Genomic DNA, 16,288 nt, shown 5'->3' with positions numbered 1-16,288 from the left:
CTTAAAGACGCCCTATGACTCCCCCACCTCCAGTCCCTCCTACGCCCCCAAACTCAAATCCCTCAAGTCCTCCCCAGCTCCAAATCTGAGTCACCTCTCCCCTCGAATCCTTTGATGTGCCCCCAATTCTAACCCTGAAGCAATCCCCACCCCCCAAGTCCCTCTCTGAATCCCCCTTCTCAAACTGCTAAAAATCCCATCCGGCCTCAATCCCTTTCCCTCCACCCTGACATTCACCCTCCTGCGCTAACTCTCTCTCTCCCACCCAGACAAGCTCTCAGTTCTAAGCCCCTGAGATTCCTCTGGAATCCCCTTGAATATCTCCCTGGATTGGCCCCCCTCACCACATCCCTCTGCCCCCATATCCTGCTCCTTCTCAAATCCCACCCCCTTTGATCACTGAGCCCCAAACCATTTAATTCCCTCCCCCCCCACTGCTGAATCCTCTTAAATCCACCCCCCATCCCTCCTGTATCCGTCAGACCCTGAGAAAACCCCCCCTCTGTCTCCCTTTCCTGAATCCTCTCAATTCTCCCTGATTCCCACCCTCTCAGTGCCCACTGCTGAATCTCTAAATCCATGAGACCCTCCCTTAAATCTCCCTGAATCCCTCGAATTCCCCACCACAATCCCTCTGAGTCTCTCCCCACATCCCTCTCCACTCTCCTCTTTAATCCCTCTCAATTTCCCCCCCTCCCACTCCAGCTGAATCTATCGTCATCTCCGCAATCCCTCTAAATCTCCCAGCCACTGAATCCATTCCTCTCAGTGCCATACCCCCCAACTGTGCAAACCCTCTTCAATCCCCCTCCAAATCCCTCTCAGTCCTGTACCACCCCACAGCCCAAACCCTCTTCAATCCCCTCAGTGCCCAATCCCTCAGTGTCCTGCTGAATATCCCTCTAAGTTTCTCCCCTCCCTCCAGCAAACCCCCACTCCCTCCCTGTGAACAGCCCCTAGACAGAATCCCCCTCCCCCTCCCCCTCCCCACACATCAATCCCCCTCCACTCCCCCTGTAAACAGCTCCTGGTTGAGTTGGATGTGGAAACTCTGCCCATTTAAAATGCTGGAATGATGAATTGCCCTGACACTGTTATAATATCCCCGTCCCCTCTCCTCCATTGCCCCCTTTCTGTAATAACCTCTGACTCTGGGCAGCTTGTGTTATAATATTCCCCCCTCTTGTACAACAGACCCCACACCCCTCCCCTCTATCTAATTACCTGTGTATTACAAACTCCCCCTTTCAGTAGTTTTTTTTTTGCCACTTCCCCTCCACTGTGTTCCTGGGCCCTCACTGCTTGAAAACAGTGAATCTCTGATCTGGCCTGTCACGAGACAGAGAAGAGAGAAGAGACAGAAGCAGAGAGATGGAGATCGGGAGGATGCTGCTGTAATTCAGACAGAATGATTCACAGACAGAGAGAGATAAGAGACAGATATGGAGATGGGGAGAATGTCTACAGCAGCAATGATTCAGAGGGTGGGAATCAGGGAGAGGTCAAGAGAGGGAAGCAGATAGCAAGAGACAGAAAGAAGCAGAGTTAAAATTTTATTTATTAGTCACAAGTAGGCTCACATTAACATTTCAGTGAAACTACTGTGAAAAGATATAGGGATGGAGACAGGATGTTACTGTAATTCAGACAGAATGAGTCACAAAGGGCAGCAGAGATAGATAGAAAGGGACAGAGAGATGGAGAAGGGGCTGCTGTGATCGAGATAAAATGACCCACGGAGAGGGAGAGATGAGCAAAAAGGCTGAGATACAAAGCGAGATGTCGAGATGAATGGAAAGGGGAGCTTGGGGAAGACAGACTGATGAAGTTTCAGGAAGAGAAAGATAGAGAGAATGAGAGAAAAAGGGAAAGATGCTGCCATTGAGAGAGGCTGAGGTGGAAAGGATGGGGAGAGACAGGGATTGGAAAGATGTGGAGAAACAGTTCTGAGGATGGGGGAGTTACACAGACAGAGCTTCAGGGAGAGGGATTGGAATCTGTGGGATTACATTGGAGCAGGGATCACTCGGAATAACCCCCCCTCCCCCTGACACACAGACCAATAACCCTCAGTGTAAAAGCCCCACCAGTCTGTGTATAAAAATGAACGACAAAGACACAGGGATTTTTATTAATATTTTTCTCTCTGGTTATAGCTCTTGTCCGAGGATTCTTCACGGCAAAACTATTCGCTCTCTGCATCGTCAAAGTTTCCAAAAGAATTCTCCTTGGTTGGAAGAGAAAATAAAGTGAAATGTGATTAAACGCAAAACCTGATTGTAAACAATAAAAGGCAAAGCAAGATCCCAGGACTTGCTGAAATTCACAATCTCACTGACTGAGGGAGGGAGGGAGGGAGGGAGGGAGGGAGGGGAGGGAGGGAGGGGGGGGAGGGGACATTCATTTCCACATCCTCATTATTAAACCCTGACAAAAATGGGAACAATTTTCAAATGAAATGAACTTCCAAATGCCTCGTGACTGTCCCGATATCTAATTTATTAAAACATATCAAAACATTCTGGGGGGGTGGATTTACTCCAGAGACAGGCCAGTGAATAAACACAGGAGCTTATTCCCACTTCTATCAGTCACCTGCATCCTGCCCCCCCCCGCAGGAGGACACCCCCACCCCCAGAGCTTCTGTCTCTTTCCCCAACCCTCCACTGAGCCCCTGACACGCTCCCACCCCTTCTCCATTCACCCTGTTTCTCTCTCACTACCCCACCCTCCTTCTTCCCCTCCATCTTTTTTTACGTTTAAAGTGTGAGGCACAGTCACAGTGCGAGAAATGTGGTGGTGGTTGTGGGGGTGAATGCATGAGTGCGCAGCAAGATCCCACGTACACACAGTCTGAACAAGGCCAGATACAAAGTGATATCGTCAGGATTGGGGTCAAGTGAGTGGGAAATAAGGGAACCAGACACCTCCCTCTCTCCCTCTCCACACGAGACAGCCCCCCTCCCAGATCCTGTGCCTCTTCCCACCCCCTCACCGCAACCCCCCACAAACCTCACCTCTTGCTGTCTTCCTATTTTCCCCTCTCTCTCCCCCCACTTCTTCCCGTCTCTCTCTCTCCCCCCCTCCCTGTCTTTCTCTCTCTTCCCCCCACCCCCATGTCTCTCTCCCCGCCCATCCCCATCGAATATTGTAATGAAGTTGCATATAAAAATCTGGTGTTTGCCCAATGTAAATATTGAAAAGAAATGCTGAGAAAATCACAATAACCCACCCAGCATTGAGTCTTTCGAAAGCCTGTGTCTTTGGGATTTGAAACTGCAGAAAGCAGGCAGCAGAAGACAACTTTATAACATCTGTGTCCAAATCAGCAGCCAGAATCCCAGCAGCAAAACAGGCTCTGAATTGGACCAATGATTTTAACACAAGCTCTCAAACACACACACAATTACATTCAGATTGGAGTGTTGGTGACAGCCTCGAGCCGCTCAAATTGCAGGAATACCAGGAGGGAATTCTAGGTGTTTAAACCCGGACAGGGGGGTAATAACGGGGAGAGAGGGACCTTGCTGCCTTTTCAGATTGGAGGGAGAGTCTGATACTGAATGCTCCAGTAATATATACACCTTCATCACATCACCCTCCAAACACAAACCAACTCAGAAAGTATTCCAGACTGAAACAGCAGCAGAAAGTTCACACTTCCAACAGCCGCCTGGTATTATATTATCTGAGGGTGACTCTATTCTGTAATGATTTATTTCATTATTCCCGAGTGAGTTTGGTCATTGGAACAGCATTCTATTGGGGAGTTTATTCAGTTTGTTCCTTGTTTTAATAAGGTTGTCACCCCCCCAGTCTAAATGAAAGAGCTGTTAGTTGTTCCTGATAGAGAGAGTGTTAGATCCTGCTTTAATTTACCAATTCCTCCCACACTCCAAAGATGTGCAGGTTCGGTGGACTGGCCGTGTTAATTTGACCCCAGTGTCAGGGGGGATCAGCAGGTTAAAAGTGCAGGGTTACGGGAATGAGGCCTGGGTGGGATTGTGGTCAGTACGGACTAGATGGGCCGAATGGCCTCCTTCTGCACTGTAGGGATTCTATGTCTAAAACCAGCAGCTTCCTACTATCTCACGCACACTTAAGATTACGAGACGAGTTGTATCCTTTTGGTGGGTGGGGGGGGGTTCCAAAATTGTGCAGCGTTGTATCAATATTTATAATTCCCCAATCACATCCCCCCTCCCTTAATCAATGAATGAATGATTCAAATTACAATGAAGATAATTCTGCACAGCAAGATCCCACTGGCAGTCCCACGATGGAGAAGGGCACCCCCCCAAACTCTGTGTCTCTTTCCCCCTGCTACTCCTGAGACCCTCACACCCTCCACTCCCTCTCTGTTTAGCTCTACGTCCATTTCTCTATCTCTCTCCGCCTCCTCCCCCTCGCCAACCCTTCTCCATCACCCTCCCCAACCCTTCTCTCCTTCCCCCTCCCCAACCCTTCTCTCCATCACCCTCCCCAACCCTTCTCTCCTTCCCCCTCCCCAACCCTTCTCTCCATCCCCCTCCCCAACCCTTCTCTCCTTCCCCCTCCCCAACCCTTCTCTCCATCCCCCTCCCCAACCCTTCTCCTTCCCCCTCCCAACCCTTCTCTCCGTCCCCCTCCCCAACCCTTCTCTCCGTCCCCCTCCCCAACCCTTCTCTCCGTCCCCCTCCCCAACCCTTCTCTCCGTCCCCCTCCCCAACCCTTCTCTCCGTCCCCCTCCCCAACCCTTCTCTCCGTCCCCCTCCCCAACCCTTCTCTCCGTCCCCCTCCCCAACCCTTCTCTCCGTCCCCCTCCCCAACCCTTCTCTCCGTCCCCCTCCCCAACCCTTCTCTCCGTCCCCCTCCCCAACCCTTCTCTCCGTCCCCCTCCCCAACCCTTCTCTCCGTCCCCCTCCCCAACCCTTCTCTCCTCCCCCTCCCCAACCCTTCTCTCCGTCCCCCTCCCCAACCCTTCTCTCCGTCCCCCTCCCCAACCCTTCTCTCCGTCCCCCTCCCCAACCCTTCTCTCCGTCCCCCTCCCCAACCCTTCTCTCCGTCCCCCTCCCCAACCCTTCTCTCCGTCCCCCTCCCCAACCCTTCTCTCCGTCCCCCTCCCCAACCCTTCTCTCCGTCCCCCTCCCCAACCCTTCTCTCCGTCCCCCTCCCCAACCCTTCTCTCCGTCCCCCTCCCCAACCCTTCTCTCCGTCCCCCTCCCCAACCCTTCTCTCCGTCCCCCTCCCCAACCCTTCTCTCCGTCCCCCTCCCCAACCCTTCTCTCCGTCCCCCTCCCCAACCCTTCTCTCCGTCCCCCTCCCCAACCCTTCTCTCCGTCCCCCTCCCCAACCCTTCTCTCCGTCCCCCTCCCCAACCCATCTCTCCGTCCCCCTCCCCAACCCTTCTCTCCGTCCCCCTCCCCAACCCTTCTCTCCGTCCCCCTCCCCAACCCTTCTCTCCGTCCCCCTCCCCAACCCTTCTCTCCGTCCCCCTCCCCAACCCTTCTCTCCGTCCCCCTCCCCAACCCTTCTCTCCGTCCCCCTCCCCAACCCTTCTCTCCGTCCCCCTCCCCAACCCTTCTCTCCGTCCCCCTCCCCAACCCTTCTCTCCGTCCCCCTCCCCAACCCTTCTCTCCGTCCCCCTCGCCAACCCTTCTCTCCGTCCCCCTCGCCAACCCTTCTCTCCGTCCCCCTCGCCAACCCTTCTCTCCGTCCCCCTCGCCAACCCTTCTCTCCGTCCCCCTCGCCAACCCTTCTCTCCGTCCCCCTCCCCAACCCTTCTCTCCGTCCCCCTCGCCAACCCTTCTCTCCGTCCCCCTCGCCAACCCTTCTCTCCGTCCCCCTCGCCAACCCTTCTCTCCGTCCCCCTCGCCAACCCTTCTCTCCGTCCCCCTCCCCAACCCTTCTCTCCTTCCCCCTCCCCAACCCTTCTCTCCGTCCCCCTCGCCAACCCTTCTCTCCGTCCCCCTCGCCAACCCTTCTCTCCGTCCCCCTCCCCAACCCTTCTCTCCGTCCCCCTCGCCAACCCTTCTCCTTCCCCTCAGTGCTTTCTGTTTAAAGTTCCGCTCATGGTCACAGTGCGAGGAATAGGGAGCTGGACCCACCTGTGTACACAGCACCATCCCACACACACACACAACCTGGTGAGGGCCAGGTTAAATAAATGTTGTGGGTGAGGACTGCAGGAGCGTGTGTGGGGAATGGGATCCACACCTCTCTCTCCCTCTCTTTCCAAATTAAATTGACAACAATTCACACTGGGGTTTTCTCCCATATTTTGTTGAAAGATGAAATATCGATAGGAGTGTCTGGGAGGGGTGCAAGGATCGGCAAAAACACTGGAGGGACAGAGAAATTCTATACCATCCCATCTCTCATCTATACCATCTCCCATCCAAATAGGGTTGCACAGCAGCACAGTGGTTAGCACTGCTGCTTCATAGCTCCAGGGTCCTGGGTTCTATTCCTGTGCTTGGGTCAAAGAACAACACAGCACGGGAAACAGACCCAACGAGCCCGTGCTGCCATTTTAACATTGTGAGTTCACTCTTCCACCCATGACCCACGTCTATGCTTATGGCACTCCAGATTGAGGGGAGACTAATTTAGGGACAATTTGTTACACCAATCAACCTAAGAGCACATCTTTGGGGTGTGGGAGGAAACCGGAGAAAACCCATGCAAGCACAGGGAGAATGCGCAAACTCCCACACATACTGGCCCAAATCCATGTATTGTAAGGAAATTTGTACTCAATATGTAAGCATGTTAGTACTTAGAGAATTTGTACTGAACAATTGTACCTAAACTGGGTATGAAATACGGAATCACGGATAGTATTAGAGTGTCTTCCTTGAAGTAGAATTAGGATGGGTAAGTAGAATTGGGATGGGTAATCAAGTATAGTTGATAAGTAAGTAACCTAATATAATCAAGTGTAGCAAATGTGATCAGAGCAGGAGACCCAGAGAAGTAGTATAGCAGTTACTTATTAGCAAATGCAAACAGCAGTCACTTGGGGAGACAATGGGTACTATACAGCTGTCCAGCTTAATATATGATCGTAACAAGCAGGAAAGAATAAAGTGAGCATGTTTTTCTTCACATTCGGCCTAAGTCAGCTAAACCACTATTGTTGTACAAGCAGAGTCGTAAAGATAAGGGCAAAGGATGTAACTACCATGGTTTCGAGAGGAAAAGAGACGTAACAATGGGTGACCAATCTCAAGCAAGGTAAATAAGGGGTCAGTACAGAAACAATGGTGGCTAAACGAGGTCGCATTGTAAAGACGAGATAAGAATCTTGAGATATGGAGCTGAAATGTACATAAAAAGACTGTAAGCCGAGGGCTCTGTGGAGTGTTCCGGACCTCCCGGCTTTATTTCTCTTGTACTGGAAAATAAAGTCTACTGCTTGGAGGATTACAACTCAGACTCTCTGTTTCAATCGGGTTAAATAAGTTGTCGTCTTGGGGAACCACAACAAAATTGGCGCTGCGAGCAGGGTGTTGTGGGAAATCGCCCAGAAAATAGCATCTGGAAGGAGCAGCGGAGACGGTGGTCCGACTGGGGCTGGACATCCCAAAGCCGGCATTCTGACAGCAAGGTGAGCAGACTTATATTGCATGTAAATCCTTGTTGTCGGAAAAAGGGATCTCGAGGCCCGGCGCACCCGGCTCTCTGCTGGTCCTGGATCTCCCCAACCCAAAGAACATCCTGCAAAGGTAAAACTAAATTGGGAAAAACATTTTGAGAGACTGAGTCTGATCTGAAGGGTAGAGTTTTGCATGCAAAGCGCGCTGCGAATACTGTGTTGTCTGTGAATGGGTAAAAAGTGCGACGCAAAAAGAACCGAACGCTAATCGATGCAACTAGGTTAAGTCAAGCGGTTTGGAGCGGGATTCCAGGTTACGACTTGCCCAAGGAGAGTAAGTGTAGGAAGGCCTGCCAGTCCGAACCTACCCAGGACCTCGGGGAAAAGACGTCAACCGAGAGGGAGAGAGATCTGTGAGAGATTGCTCTCTTACCTAATACGGTAGTTAAAACTAAGGGGAGGTTATGTGATGAGGGAGCAGAAAGAGTAGAGAGAAGTATGTCAGTGGAACTGGGAACCCTGACATAGGCTTTTACTGAGGTGCGGGGTGAACGCTAATAGCAGTTATGTATTTGGAATTGTGCATGACTATATGACTGTTTGAGAGAGAAGGGGATTTGTCACAACATGAGACACCCATCAAATTTATTAGAGGCCAGTGAGCTCCCACCAGTAAAGGGTTAAAAAAAGAGACAAGCAGGCTGACTCTGTATGGTACAGAGAGAGAGAGAGAGAGGGTGTAACTGTGTAATTGAGACCCTCAGGTGATGTAATAGGTATAGCCAATCAAAGTGAATTGCTTTAAGTTTACTAAATTATGCAGGGATCGGACAGAGATTTGAATTCTGCCAAGTGGGAAAGGTGGCATTACATTGCATCTTAAAGTTGTAAGGAGAGTTAACCATTTAGGCACACAGTAGATTTGATTTTGTACTTGCCTGTGTTGGTTACAAAGGCAGAGCTGTAGAAATAATTAAACATGTAGATTGCACATTAGAATGCTTTCAGTATTTCTTTGTGCATCTGTGTTCCAAGTGATGTTTTGTTTTATTGTACCAGAATTGTAAGAAGGTGCAAGGGTCTTGATTTAGTGAGGATATTTAAAGGTGATAAAAATAAATCTTATTTTGGATTTTCTGAATCAGGCTTTAGTTAATTAAACTGCTGTACTTTGACTCACAATTAGTCTCAGAGGTATCTTTACCTACAAGAATTGGTGCTGAAACCTGGGATCTGTTTACGGGTCCGGTTGAATGGCCACAACCGGAGCTCCGGAATAGATTACCGAATTTAAGGGAGTGAATCAAAGTACAGTAGGTGCTCATCTGTGATGAAAGAGTGTGAGAGTGTGTGAGAGGTCTGAGCTGAGCACGTGCAAATAAGGAGGTGTCTGTCTTTACACCCAGCCTTAGACCAGTTGTTAAGAGGGGTAGCCCCCTATGCGAAGCTCAGAAGTTTGAAGTGAGTGTAAAGGCTAGAAAAGGATGCCTGGGATGTGATGTTCAGATGAGAGTAAGAAAGAATCTGTCTGAGAGATCGCCGGAGTAAAGAAAGATAGTGCCAGGACAGGGGGCTACGGGGAAGTGGATATCGGAACCCCGGTTAGAGTTACAAATACTGGCAGGGGAGTCGCAAGGGATAAGTGAACGGGGGACCGAGCCTGGAAAAACAGTACACCGAGTGATAATAACTATTATACCAAACTCTGACGAATTAAGCAATAAAGATCACGGCAGCGAGACGAGAGTACAAATAATGGCAAGCAAAGCTAAAACACCAGTGGAAATACTAGGGGACAAGTTCCCAGCCCTCAGAGGGGATATAGCACATATCTCTAAAAAATGGGCTAAAAGAACAAGTAAGACAAATACACAGTGGCCGGAGGAAGGCACCTGGTGCATAGAGAGGTGTGAGGATCAGAAGGGAATGATAAAGAACTATAAAATCAAGGATAGATCGAGCAAAAGAAGGGAGAAGCGAGAAAAGGAGTTAGAGATATTAGCGTTGTTCGAAGAAGAAGGGAGAGAGAGAAGAAGAGCATGGGGGGGTGGGGTAGGATGCTAATGCCAGTCCAGACTCAGGAGAAGAAGGAGCTGGAAGACCCAAACGTAGCCCCACCCCCATACCTGGAAGGGTCAAATCCCGTAGGACTGTACCCAGTTATATCAGGCACAATGAATTTTGAGGGAGAGTTTGACGTAAAGCAAATGACAAAGGAACAGTGGGCACAGGAGGAGGAAGAAAGGAGACAAGGTATTGAGGAAGAGACTAAGAGGATGGAAGAAAGCCTGGATGGGTTAATTCAAAGGAGGAGGCAGTTAGAGGCAGAAGTAAACGCGGTAGAACTTTTTGAATGGGCAAAAAAGATAACAGAAGGAGAAGGAGACAAGAGGTACGAAAGAAGAGGGACTGGGGCCAGAAAAGAATGCGAGCAGAAAATGAGAGAGGATCTCCACGAATGTGAAAGTGAGATATCACAAGAAAAGATAGAAGGAAAGAGAGTCGGAGTGAGGAAAGAGGAAAAAGAGAAAGAAAGAAACAGAGAGGAAAAATGCTGGGAAATCCAGAGATGGGGAGACAAACGAAAATATGGGAGCATGGACATGGAAGCACCCAGAGAGAGAAAGAATGGAAGGAGGGACAGAAGAAAGTAGTGTAGAGGAGGAGAGACAGTCAGTGTTAGGGGGACGAAGAAAATCAATGCGGAAAAGACACCAACCTGTAAAATATCCAGCCGAGGAACGAAGGGAGAAAGGGATGTTCCCGGTGATTCTGAAGGGTGGCAGACTGCAATATATCCCTTGGTCAGGTCAGGACTTGCCTAATTTAATTAACGAATTACCCAATATTTTGGACGGAGCCGGGAGGTGGATTGGACAGCTGGAGGCTGGAATGGTGGGAAAGAGGATGGCGCTGGGTGACATCAAAGCTCTCCTGACAAAAGTGTTAGGAATGGACCAAATGGCTGAAGTAATGAGACGTGCTGGCATCCCGACCGCAGCCTATGACCCGGATGTGGATGGAACACTAATGGACCCATACCGCCACGACATTTGGCAAGCACTATGGGATATGTACCCCAATCGGATGGATATAAAAACTCTGAGAGGGGAACCGTTGGGTGAGGAAGAGAATGCGGCCGTGTACATAGAAAACCAATTAAGAAGGTGGAGAAGGGACACGGAGAGGGACATTTTAACAGATCCACTGACCAACTCCCTGTTCCGAGCCGCAATCTTAGAAGGCCTGCCGACTTCAGCTAAGGCAAGACTGGAAGAAGTGGTGGGCCTGGATTCGAAAAACTACCGAGAGTTTGTGGATTATGTTGCCCATGCAGTGGAGAGACACCGCAGGGAGGAAAAAATGCAGACAAACAGTTGAAGGAGATACAACGCAAACTCCTGCAAGCCCAGCTGGAAGAAATTAAAAGTAAGGAAAAGCTGAAAGTGAAAGAAGACCCCACACTCAAGAAAATAGCACCGATGGTGGTGAACCAAAAGACAGAGGAAATACCTGCACCGATGCTAGGGAGAAACGGAGATGGAGGCCAGCCCATCATAACCTATAACATTTCTGCCTTCCCGCTGTCCATGAACCCAGGAGGCTATGGCTTAAATTATCAACACCCTTATGCTTCACAAAATCAGACTGACTGGAATAGAAATGGGAAAGGACACGGAGGTGGTAGGCCACCCTATCAGAATCAGAGAGGACAGGGGCAGGGAAATCAGCAGCTTCCAAGGCAGGGACCGCCGCCTGGCCCTCCAGGCGTATGCTGGGGGTGCGGGGAAGCAGGACATATAAAAAGAAATTGCCCACAGAACTCTCACAGGCAGGGAGAAAACTAGCAGCAGATAGGCCAGCAAATGGCGCAAATGCCGTTGAATAACACTCCCGTGCTGCAGGGACCTGTGAATTTTCAGAGCTCCCTATAGGGGGGCCCTGAGAACCCTGAAATGGTAGGACAGTACGTACAAATAACAGATACAGCAGATCAGGAACCCATAATTAGTGTTAGAGTAGGAGGGGTTGAGGTCCCCATGATGATAGACACCGGCGCCACGTGTACGTGCATACAAACAAAATATGCGAATCACCTACCATTATCAAACCAGTTTGTGAAAACTGTGGGGTTCTCGGGGAAAGTAACGTTAACTCAGATGACAACGCCGGTACCTGTCACCATTGGAAGCAAAACTACTCATGTACCTATATTAGTGTGTGATAGAATGCCATTAAATTTATTAGGAAGAGATGCAATCCTAGGTTTAGGACTAAAATTAGAATGTACAGAACAAGGAATTGATTTGATGGGAGTGTATTTACTCGGAGTACCAGGAAAGGAAGGGGTTAATGTGTACTGGTTGGGAGACATAGAGGAACAAGTTAAAAAACAGGTATGGGAAGTTTGGGGGGAGCTGATAGATACTTGGGTTCCACAGGCCGAATGGCCAAGGACAGAACTACACAGCACAATGATATTTGATGAAGAACAGAAACCCGAGATACAGGAGAAATGGGAAAAGGAGGCAGGACGAGAACAAGAGATAAGGTCGGAAAGTATTTTAGTTGGCCCAGAGGGAGCGGCCCTCGCGGTCGTGAGGGATGAATGGGTTAACAAATGGTTCTCTGTACCTGGAGCAGAACCACATGTTACACTGAAAGTGAATCCGGGATATAGATCAAAGGACCTAGGACCAATGGTGCTGAGAGCACAAGAATTAGAATTTGTTCAGACAGGAAACGTAGATATTTGGACGTCCAGTAATGGACAAATGTTGAAGATAATCTTGGATGTTAAAATGATCGGGAAGCCAAAACAGGTAAAAATAGAGGCAGAGATTGAGAAGCAGGAGCAGGAGTGGAGAAAGAGCTTAGAAAAGGATTTGAATTCCCTCCCACAGGAGCTATGGTCCAGACAGGACACGGATGTGGGAAGGGTCAAAAACGCTAATCCAGTGGAGGTTAGACTAAAGACCGGACGACAAGGACCTTACAGACCACAGTATCCGATTAAGGCAGAAGCAATTGAAGGAATTAGAGGAACAATTAGGGGACTGATAGAAGCAGGGGTATTAAAGGAAACTCGGAGCAAGTGTAACACACCACTGCTACCGGTAAAAAAGGCGGATGGGGAAAAATGGAGATTGGTGCATGACTTGAGGGCAGTAAATGAGGTAGTGGAGGACATGCCAGTAGAGGTTCCCAACCCCTACACCCTGTTGACTAATATACCGCCTGAAAGTAGATGGTTCACTGTAGTAGACCTATGCTCAGCATTTTTTAGCGTGCCGCTAGCCCAAGAAAGCCAGTATCTCTTTGCATTTACGTTTGAAGGGAAACAATACACGTATAACAGGATGCCCCAAGGATTCAAGCATTCCCCACATGCATTCAATCAGGTGTTGAGGGCAGATTTGGAGGGGATACAGTTGGAGGGAACATTGATACAGTATGTGGATGATTTATTATTATGCGCAGAGACAAGAGAGCAATGCAGGAAGGACAGTTTAAAACTATTGGAAAGATTAGCAGAAGGGGGTCACAAAGTATCCAGGAAAAAGCTGCAGTTGTGCCAGGAAAAAGTAGAATATTTGGGGAGAGAGATATCAGCAGGGCAAAAGGGGATAGCTTCACAGCAAATAGAAGCAGTACTAAAAGTTCCGAAACCACAGACGGTGGGGCAAATGATGACATTTTTGGGAATGACAGGATTCAGTTCAGAATGGGTGGAAAGCTATGCAGAAAAAACACAGGCACTACGGAAAATAATGAAAGAGGCGGGATGTGAAGAGTTAAAAGCCAAACTAAGATGGGATAAAGATGCTTCAGACGCATTTGAGAATATAAAGAAAGAAATGGCACAGGCACCAGCATTGGCTTTACCAACCTATGACAAACCCTTTGACTTATTTGTGAGTAACAGAGAAGCAGGGTTTGCTACAGCAGTGTTAATGCAGGAGAATTGCAAGGGCAGACGAAGGCAGGCTGTAGCATATTACAGCACCAAGCTAGACGACGTAGCAATGGGGTATCCTCCTTGCTATCAAGGTCTGGCAGCAGCTTGGTGGGCATACGAAAAGGCAGCCACAGTCACAATGGGGTATGGAATTGGCTGGACAATATGTTAGGAAGATGGGGGGCCTGGTTTGCTAAAGCTGGAGTTGTGGCAGCCATGACAATAACCATCCTGGGATTAATATTTTGCTGTTTTTTACCTGTCTTGAGATCCCTCCTTGCCAGATTGGCAGTGCGACAAATGGTGACACAAGTGACAAGCAACCCACGTTTGGGAGGGACAACTAAGGAATGGGGAAACATTGAACTGCCCCCGCTGGATGAATTCACAATGACCCTGGTTGAAATTGAAACCTGTCAGTTTGCGAAATAGCTGCACTAGTGGAGGATCGTTCTACAACCTCACCGATGCCTACGGAGACCAAGAGACTTAGTCTGTACACAGGAATCAGTCTTTTTCCCTTCCCTAGACAAGGGTGGGAAGGTTTTTGGCTGATGACTGTTAGGGGCAGGCAATCTGGGGGAGCAACCTAAAAATCAGGACTTTTGCTAGACAAGCCATGATAAGACTAGAATGGGGACATTGATCCCTGGCCAAAGTACTTGGCTCCCCCACGTTGCCTACAAGTGTGATTAAATATGTGCATGTGAACAGGGCCAAACAAGGGGGACTATCTGAGCTGGCCTTGGTAATTGGGATGAGACTAGGGGATAGTCTCAAAGGGGGGATATGTAAGGAAATTTGTACTCAATATGTAAGCATGTTAGTACTTAGAGAATTTGTACTGAACAATTGTACCTAAACTGGGTATGAAATACGGAATCACGGATAGTATTAGAGTGTCTTCCTTGAAGTAGAATTAGGATGGGTAAGTAGAATTGGGATGGGTAATCAAGTATAGTTGATAAGTAAGTAACCTAATATAATCAAGTGTAGCAAATGTGATCAGAGCAGGAGACCCAGAGAAGTAGTATAGCAGTTACTTATTAGCAAATGCAAACAGCAGTCACTTGGGGAGACAATGGGTACTATACAGCTGTCCAGCTTAATATATGATCGTAACAAGCAGGAAAGAATAAAGTGAGCATGTTTTTCTTCACATTCGGCCTAAGTCAGCTAAACCACTATTGTTGTACAAGCAGAGTCGTAAAGATAAGGGCAAAGGATGTAACTACCATGGTTTCGAGAGGAAAAGAGACGTAACAATGGGTGACCAATCTCAAGCAAGGTAAATAAGGGGTCAGTACAGAAACAATGGTGGCTAAACGAGGTCGCATTGTAAAGACGAGATAAGAATCTTGAGATATGGAGCTGAAATGTACATAAAAAGACTGTAAGCCGAGGGCTCTGTGGAGTGTTCTGGACCTCCTGGCTTTATTTCTCTTGTACTGGAAAATAAAGTCTACTGCTTGGAGGATTACAACTCAGACTCTCTGTTTCAATCGGGTTAAATAAGTTGTCGTCTTGGGGAACCACGACAGTATCTGCACAGCAAACAGTGATAGTCACTGAGCTGTCGTCTTGCCCAGTATCTGGTCCAGTTTAAGCGTACACTAACGACGTGAAGTACTAGGCCACTCTCGAAACATCCAAGAGCAGCCCTCGTATGACCCACCGCATGTATGCCCCTTGCTGGACAACAAGGTGGACCGTCTGTGTGGAGTTTGCACATTCTCCTCGTGTCTGTGTGGGTTTCCTCTGGGTTCTCCAGTTTCCTCCCACGGTCCAAAGATGTGCGGGTTAGGTTGATTGGCTATGCTAAAAATTGCCCCTTAGCGTCCAGGGATGTGTAGGTTAGAGGGATTAGTGGGTATAATATGTAGGGATAGGGGGGTAGGGCCTGGGTGGGATTGTGTTTGGTGCAGACTCGATGGGCCGAATGGCCTCTTTCTGCACTGTAGGGTTCTATGATTCAAATAGAAATTCCTGGGAAAACAGAGAGAGAGAAAAGAATTTGGAGTCACACAGCACAGAAACAGGCCCTTTGGCCCACCAGCTCAATGCTGGCCCATCCAATCCCAATCTATACTCCTCCCATTCCCCAGCACTTGCTCCATAGTCTACGATGCCTCAGAGATTAAAGTGCTTGAATTTACCCAACCCTCTTTCCAGGTTTTTCCTTGAACCCCACTCTGCGGTCCCTGAGCCTGATCTTGTTTCAAAATAAAAAGTGTGGTCGCTGTTGCAGTGCGGGGCAAAGGCCCAGTGTGTGCACAGCAAGATCCCACAGCAGCAGCAATGTGAACCTGAATCAGATGGGACACAGTCCTTCCCCGTCCCCACAGTGCTCCCACCCTTTCGCCTGCTATGAGACCCTTTCCTCATTCACTACTGTGTGTTTGTGTGTGTCTGCATCATCCCAAATTTCCAGAAAGGCTGGAACTCTCTTAAACTGAAGCCAAATTCTTTTGAAATAAAAATCCTGGTGGTGCACAGCAGGATCCCACGAGATGCAATCAGCTGTGTTGAGTGTTTTTTTTTAATTTGTGAAATGTTTATACAGAGAGAGGCTGAGACAGTGAAATCCCGCCACTGGGTCCCTCAGAATTAAACTGGAGACCCCGTCCCTCACTGAAGCCCCCTCCCTCTAACAGCCTGAGTCTCTCCCCTGCATCTAACCCACACCTACAGCTGTTTCCATCCCTGCCTCTTTTCCTCTCTCCCTGTCTCTGTCTGTTTCTGCTGCAGAAGAT

At 48.9% G+C, this 16,288-nt stretch overlaps 1 long non-coding RNA gene across 1 annotated transcript in view; it reads right to left on the bottom strand.

Moving 5' to 3' along the window:
* Nucleotides 1-1,723: 1,723 nt before the first annotated feature.
* Nucleotides 1,724-16,288, bottom strand: part of LOC145362542 (uncharacterized) — a 31,946-nt gene continuing 17,381 nt past the window's right edge. The window contains exon 3 of the long non-coding RNA XR_013889993.1: nucleotides 1,724-2,227. This is a non-coding gene — a long non-coding RNA (uncharacterized LOC145362542). The remainder of the gene's footprint in view (nucleotides 2,228-16,288) is intronic.

The sequence above is a fragment of the Carcharhinus amblyrhynchos genome, unplaced genomic scaffold, assembly GCF_965287045.1.
Source record: "Carcharhinus amblyrhynchos unplaced genomic scaffold, sCarAmb.v2.hapA scaffold_38, whole genome shotgun sequence".
NCBI lineage: Eukaryota > Metazoa > Chordata > Chondrichthyes > Carcharhiniformes > Carcharhinidae > Carcharhinus > Carcharhinus amblyrhynchos.
Note: the sequence above shows the minus strand (reverse complement) of the source record. Positions and strands in the feature narration are given on the sequence as shown.